Raw genomic sequence first — 7,500 nt, forward strand, 5'->3', positions numbered from 1 at the left:
TCCCATCCAAGTACTGACCAGGCCCTACCCTGCTTAGCTTCCGAGATCGGACGAGATCGGGCGTGTTCAGGGTGGTATGGCCGTAAGCGACAGCAGAGGTGGCCGGCACGGCTCATGTACACAGCAGATGGCTTTGGCCAATGCCTTTCATGAAAATGCTTACGGCACCTGGTATTCCCAGGCAGTCTCCCATCCAAGTACTGACCAGGCCCTACCCTGCTTAGCTTCCGAGATCGGACGAGATCGGGCGTGTTCAGGGTGGTATGGCCGTAAGCGACAGCAGAGGTGGCCGGCACGGCTCATGTACACAGCAGATGGCTTTGGCCAATGCCTTTCATGAAAAAGCTTACGGCACCTGGTATTCCCAGGCAGTCTCCCATCCAAGTACTGACCAGGCCCTACCCTGCTTAGCTTCCGAGATCGGACGAGATCGGGGGTGTTCAGGGTGGTATGGCCGTAAGCGACAGCAGAGTTGGCCGGCACGGCTCATGTACACAGCAGATGGCTTTGGCCAAAGCCTTTCATGAAAAAGCGTACGGCACCTGGTATTCCCAGGCAGTCTCCCATCCAAGTACTGACCAGGCCTTATCCTGCTTAGCTTCCGAGATCGGACGAGCTCCGGCGTGTTCAGGGTGGTATGGCCGTAAGCGACAGCAGAAGTGGCCGGTACGGCTCATGTACAGTAGATGACAGTACATTTCTTTAACCATAGAAACATGGTTAAAACAATATGCGTCAGCCACATCTCTATTTATTACAAACAGGCCGTTTTTTTTTTCCATTCAACAAGGCGGAAGAAAGTGCACCGTTCCCGGCGGCACTGCAATGCCGGGTCGATGCGTGGAGTGAACGGAGCAAGCCCCTTTTTCAACTCCTGAGTCAAAAAATCCGTTTAATATTTAGTCCCCATATAGGGGACATATCAGATATTAAATTGATAAGAACAGATACTACACTTGATCTTAGCCAAAAGGCCGAGAAGCGATAACCCTCAAACTGACTGCTGTGAAGTCCGCTTCCTAGGCTAACGACATTCCCATCCGGTCTGATACCCACTTAGTCATCACCATATACCCACTTGGGCATTAGCATAACAATGACCTCTGTGACCTCTCTAAGGACCCATTGGTAGATGCTTACAGCACCGTGGAGTATGCAAGCTTGCAGATCTGCTATTTTCATAACATTTCAAAAATGACAAAAGTGGCCCATCCACATGCATGCTTGTAGGTAGCCATTTTCAACAACTTCCGTTGGTCGCAGAGGCTCGGGATTGCCACCGTTGGAAAGCTCGCACCTGAGATAGGGGGGGGGGGGAGTGGAGGTGCATGGGCGTCGGTAGTGGGGGTGGGGTAGGCGTTGTTAAAATGTTTAAAAAGTGGAAAAACTGGGACGCTTTGGAGAAGCACAAGGGGGCGCTGCTGTGCAGCAAGCCCTCGGCCGTGCCCCGCCCACATTGGGGGCGTTGTTTTAAAATGTGGGTGTGGCCTATCAGAGCGTAGAACAACTCTGGTCTCTCTTCATGACGGATACAAAAACTATATGTTGTGTTTGGCCCTACCTCTGGTAGGGGTTTATCAATTGTCTGGGGCCATTGTCACTTGCTCCGCGAGTGGGAATCGAACTCACAGCCCTCCGCATTAGAGTCAGTTGCATTGACCACTAGTCCATTGCCCGCCCTCCACCCTGAACAGATCAGGATTCTATATAAAGGGATATTAGCTGGGTTTAAATAGAGCTTGAATGTTTAAACAGTACTGGTCGGGATCCTGTTAAAAACGGCATCGTCCCAGAGGTGGATTTGAACCACCAACCTCTTGGTTTACAGCCAAGCACACTAGTCCACTGAGCCAAACAGGCTGTTGAGTGTTGAAGCAAAAGTGTGTGCATTGCAAATGGATTTGGAGTCCCAGGGGCGCGGCCGCTGTGCGCCCGTAGCCAATGGTGAAGATTCCAGGGGGGTGCTTAAGAGTGGGTACCCGGGTTCGGATGGAGAGCCGGGTTGTGGGTTTAGCTGGCTTCGGGCCTGGCACCCCGGTGGGGGCCCAAGGCTCCCTGGGTCCGCGTGGAGAGCCGGGCAAACCGGCTTTCTGCTGTCCACACTTAGAAGATTTTTACACTCGTACCCCGGAAGTCACGTTAGAGGCTGGCCCATGCCACCCCCTCCCCCGTGGGTTACCCGGGTCCGGGTGGAGAGCCGGGTTCCCACTTTAGCCGAGTTCTGAGTGGGCACCCCGGCAGGGTGACAAGGCTCCCAGGGGCCGCGTGGAGAGCCGGGCAAAACGCCACATTGTGTGTCTTTCACGCTTTTCATGCTTTTCCACGCTTTGAAGATTTTTCACTTGCACTCCGGAATTCATGTACTCCTTCCGTCCCCCTCCCCCTCGGCCGCACCCCCGCCAACAAGTTCGTGCTGCACATGATCTGGTGTTTTGTCATTCAGTCTGCCGACATGAAAAAGCTTACAGCACCTGGTATTCCCAGGCAGTCTCCCATCCAAGTACTGACCAGGCCCTACCCTGCTTAGCTTCCGAGATCGGACGAGATCGGGCGTGTTCAGGGTGGTATGGCCGTACGCGACAGCAGAGGAGGCCGGCACGGCTCATGTACACAGCAGATGGCTTTGGCCAATGGCTTTCATGAAAAAGCTTACGGCACCTGGTATTCCCAGGCAGTCTCCCATCCAAGTACTGACCAGGCCCTACCCTGCTTAGCTTCCGAGATCGGACGAGATCGGGCGTGTTCAGGGTGGTATGGCCGTAAGCGACGGCAGAGGAGGCCGGCACGGCTCATGTACATAGCAGATGGCTTTGGCCAATGGCTTTCATGAAAAAGCTTACGGCACCTGGTATTCCCAGGCAGTCTCCCATCCAAGTACTGACCAGGCCCTACCCTGCTTAGCTTCCGAGATCGGACGAGATCGGGCGTGTTCAGGGTGGTATGGCCGTAAGCGACAGCTGAGAAGGCCGGCACGGCTCATGTACACAGCAGATGGCTTTGGCCAATGCCTTTCATGAAAAGGCTTACGGCACCTGGTATTCCCAGGCAGTCTCCCATCCAAGTACTGACCAGGCCCTACCCTGCTTAGCTTCCGAGATCGGACGAGTTCAGGGTGGTATGGCCGTAAGCGACAGCAGAGGTGGCCGGCACGGCTCATGTACACAGCAGATGGCTTTGGCCAATGCCTTTCATGAAAAAGCTTACGTGGAGTATGCAAGCTTGCAGATCTGCTATTTTCATAACATTTCAAAAATGACAAAAGTGGCCCATCCACATGCATGCTTGTAGGTAGCCATTTTCAACAACTTCCGTTGGTCGCAGAGGCTCGGGATTGCCACCGTTGGAAAGCTCGCACCTGAGATAGGGGGGGGGGGGGGGGGGGAGTGGAGGTGCATGGGCGTCGGTAGTGGGGGTGGGGTAGGCGTTGTTAAAATGTTTAAAAAGTGGAAAAACTGGGACGCTTTGGAGAAGCACAAGGGGGCGCTGCTGTGCAGCAAGCCCTCGGCCGTGCCCCGCCCACATTGGGGGCGTTGTTTTAAAATGTGGGTGTGGCCTATCAGAGCGTAGAACAACTCTGGTCTCTAGATAGATAGATAGAATACTTTATTGGCGGTTTAAGAAAATTACAGAAAATGACATCATTTTAAAAAACGCCAAATGGACTTAGACACAAAAAAGCCTTCGCTTGTTTCCATTGTGGTCCACTTTGAAACATGAAACTATACACAAACATACTGTACAAACAAAAACAACCATGGAACATATAATAAATAATCCTTATATATAAGGCTGGGAGCTATATACATAGGACAAGAGGTACCCTGAGAGAATAGTCCAGAGCATGGGAGATGGGCTATCCAGGGTCGGAAGCTAACTATGACCAGTTAGTGTGTAGATGGAGCCATGATTTCAGGTCTTTCCTAAATCTTGCAATAGAATTTAGGGATTTCAGGGCTGGAGGGAGTGCATTCCACAGAGTAGTGGCTGCGTAGTAAAAAGCATTTTTTCCCTTGAGTGTCCTGAAACTGGGGGGAACTAGATCATATGGACTTCCTCTGGTTGAGTACCTGTGAGCATCCCTCACTCTGGGCAGGTAGCCCAGCAGGTACTTAGGAACAGAGGCATCTAGGATCTTGAAGACCAGACACAATGAGAGCTGAGATACTCTCTCCTCCACTCTTAGCCATCCCAGGCTACTAAAGTGGGCAGAGGTAAGATGAGACCTGGGGTTCAATTTTAGTAGTAACCTCACAAGCTTGTTTTGGGAGGTCTGCAGCTTTGTTTTCAATAGCTTGGAGATACCTCTGTACCATGAAGTACAAGCATAGTCAAAGTGGCACTGGATGAGGGCACCGGCCAAGATCCTCATAGCACTGCTGTTGACATAAGGGGATATCCTGCCCAAGAAACGAGTTCTCTGGTTGACCTTTGAGATCACTTTCATTGCCATTTTTTCACCCGTGAGTTTGTTATCTAGTATACAACCCAAGTAAGTGACCTCTTCCCTATTTGTGACCACACTGTCACCCACTCTAACTGTGAAGCCCGGGGACTTGTTGAGGTTATGACTTGAACCAAACAGAATAGACTCAGTTTTCCCAAGGTGCAGTGACAATTTGTTGTCGGAGAGCCAAAGACAGATGCTACCGAGCTCTGTGCTGAGTACTCTCTCGACCTGCGACTTATCTTTGTCCGAGACCAGGAGAGCTGAGTCGTCTGCGAACAAGAACAGATTGCATTTACATGCCGAGTTCATGTCGTTTACATAAATTAGAAACAGTAGAGGCCCTAGGATGCTCCCTTGGGGGACCCCACACTCTACTGGGAGGGAAGTAGACAGGGTACCATTCACATCGACCACCTGTTTCCTTCCCTCAAGGTAAGATCTCACCCAGTTTAACGATGGGCCATCAAAACCGATTGCCTTCAGCTTGTTTAGCAGTATGGAGTGGTTCACAGTGTCAAAAGCCTTTTGAAGGTCCAGCATGACCATGCCGCAGTACTTGCCTGAGTCAACCTCACGTCTGATGCTATCAGTCAAGTATAACAGACATGTATCAGTGGAGTGAGATTTTCTGAAGCCTGACTGGAATTCAAAAAGAAGCTTGTTATTAAGCAGATATGAATTTATCTGTTCATATACTAGTCTCTCTATGACCTTTGAGATGGAACAAAGGATGGACACAGGGCGGTAGTTCCCAGGGTCCAACTTGCTACCCTTTTTATAGAGAGGAACTACTCTTGCAAGTTTGAATTCCTGTGGGACATGGCCCTGTCTGATGGACAGGTTTGTAATGTGAGCCACAACGGGGGCAATAGAAACCGCTGCATCTCTGAGGAACCTAGTGGGGATACCATCATGGCCAGTAGCCTTAGTTGGCTGTAAGGCGCTGAGTTTTAGTAACACGTCCTCTGTTGATACGGACGAGATTTTGAAGCTGTCCTCAACAGCACCAAGACTTTTGTAAAAAGATCTTATATGCTGCTCTCCATAAAGGCCTGAATGGGAGGGCAACTTGTCCACCAGTGTGGAAGCTATGGTTGTGAAGAAACCATTTAGGCAGTTAGCCACGTTCAGCTTATCAGAGATGAGCGAGCCATTTATTTTAATGTTGAGATTTGTGATCTTTGTTTTGAGCCTGTTGTTACAGCCCAGTTCCTTAAGGGACTTCCAAAGTTTTTGGGGCTTTTTCTTGTTTTCTTCAATTTTCTCATTGAAGTAGGTTTGTTTGGCTGTCTTGATCATGCCATTGACCTTGTTACGCAATTGTTTGCAATTGTCGAACAGCTGCTCATCTCTGTTTTTTCGGAACTTGGCATAACTCTCATTTCTTATTTTCATGGCCATTAGGATGTCGGCATTCATCCATGGTTGAGTTCTCGCTTTCGCCCTAATGACTTTCATGGGAGCCAGGCTGTCAACCACTGATAGAAAGGCAGATTTAAAACGAGACCAGGCCTCTTCTGTAGATGTACAGTTAAGGACGTTTGACCAGTCCAGATTCTCCAGAGCTGTATTTAATGCTTCACAGGTGTAGTTTTTTAATGATCTGAATCTGATTGTGTTATGACAATTGACTGCAGATTTGTGAAGTTTGCGAGTACAATAAATGATATCATGATCACTTATACTGCACTGTATGACACCGCTTCTGGAGATCTTGGTCAGGTCATTTGTCAAGATGAGGTCTAAGATGGTTTGAGAGTCAGGGCATACCCTTGTATATTGAGAAATCAACTGAACCAGGTTATGCAGGCTACAGTAATTTCGGAAGGACTTGTAGATTGCTGTGTCTTTTACCAAAATATTGGTGTTGACGTCGCCAATCAAGATTGCCCCCGAACATCCTATGTCAGTTGATACATCATCTAACAGGTTGTAAAAGGTGGATTGGGAGGGAGGTCTATACAGAGCCCCAATCAAGAAGGGTTTTGTTTTGGGGAGGTTGATATCAAGCCAAACTGCTTCAATGTCCTTGTTGTCCATCTCGGACCGGACGTTGAAGCTGATATCAGCTCTGACATAGACACAGACTCCTCCTCCATTGCGATCTCTGTCCTTTCTGATGACTGTATAGTTTTCTATCTCTATCTCGGTGTCCTTGATGGAATCATCAAGTCTAGTTTCAGAAAAGGAAATGATACCAACCCTGCCATTGTCAAACATGTCTCTGACTTGATCAATGTATAGTACGAGACTACGTATGTTCAAATGAACAATATGTAACCCTCTAGCCGAAAAAATGTCCACAATGTCCTCAATAGTGTTCGTACTGTTCAGATTGTCCTCCAAAGGCATGCATGAATGTGTGGGGGCGGGGAAGGGTGTTGAGGGGAGGGTAGGGGACACAGGACGAGACACAGGACCAGGATTTCGTTCGATATTGCCAGATAAAATTAGCAAAAGAGTGATTAAGCATCGTTTTCTGTTGTGTGCAACTACACGGTCTTTGTTGTCATGAGATGACCCCAGCTTGGTATTTATTTGACACTGAAAACAATCCTGTAGTATCATAAGAGCTGGTAGGTGTGCATAGTAGGCAAGATTATAACTCATAGAGTTAGCAACAGACACCAAAAAAAAAGCTGAAAGGATTCTGAGTGGAACATGTTCTTTTGCAAGTTGCACTCACCCCAGGTGACAGCTCCAGTTTGTAGTTTGGTGTGGGGGTAGGAGACCCCGCATCCTGGGAAGTTAAAAAGATAAGAACTAGTAAAGGAATAAAAGTGTGTGGTAAAAAGGATAGGGGGGGCATCCTTGCCTCCCGACGTGTGGCTAGTTACCTGGCTAAAAACGAGCCAACCTAGCCACGTAAGCTGACGGACCGATGGGAGCAAAGTGCTAGCCTCCTGGCTAAAGACGAGCCAAAACTAGCCTCTGCAACTGGCCGGGAAAAAAAAAGAATGAAGGCTCCGATGAGATGCTGGCGAGGGATCGGAGTCTGGCAGAGGACACGGCCCCGCAGGCGCTCGCTCCGTCTGTAGCTCAAGGCTCGCTCC

The sequence above is a fragment of the Electrona antarctica genome (assembly GCF_951216825.1).
Source record: "Electrona antarctica genome assembly, chromosome: 4".
Taxonomy (NCBI): domain Eukaryota; kingdom Metazoa; phylum Chordata; class Actinopteri; order Myctophiformes; family Myctophidae; genus Electrona; species Electrona antarctica.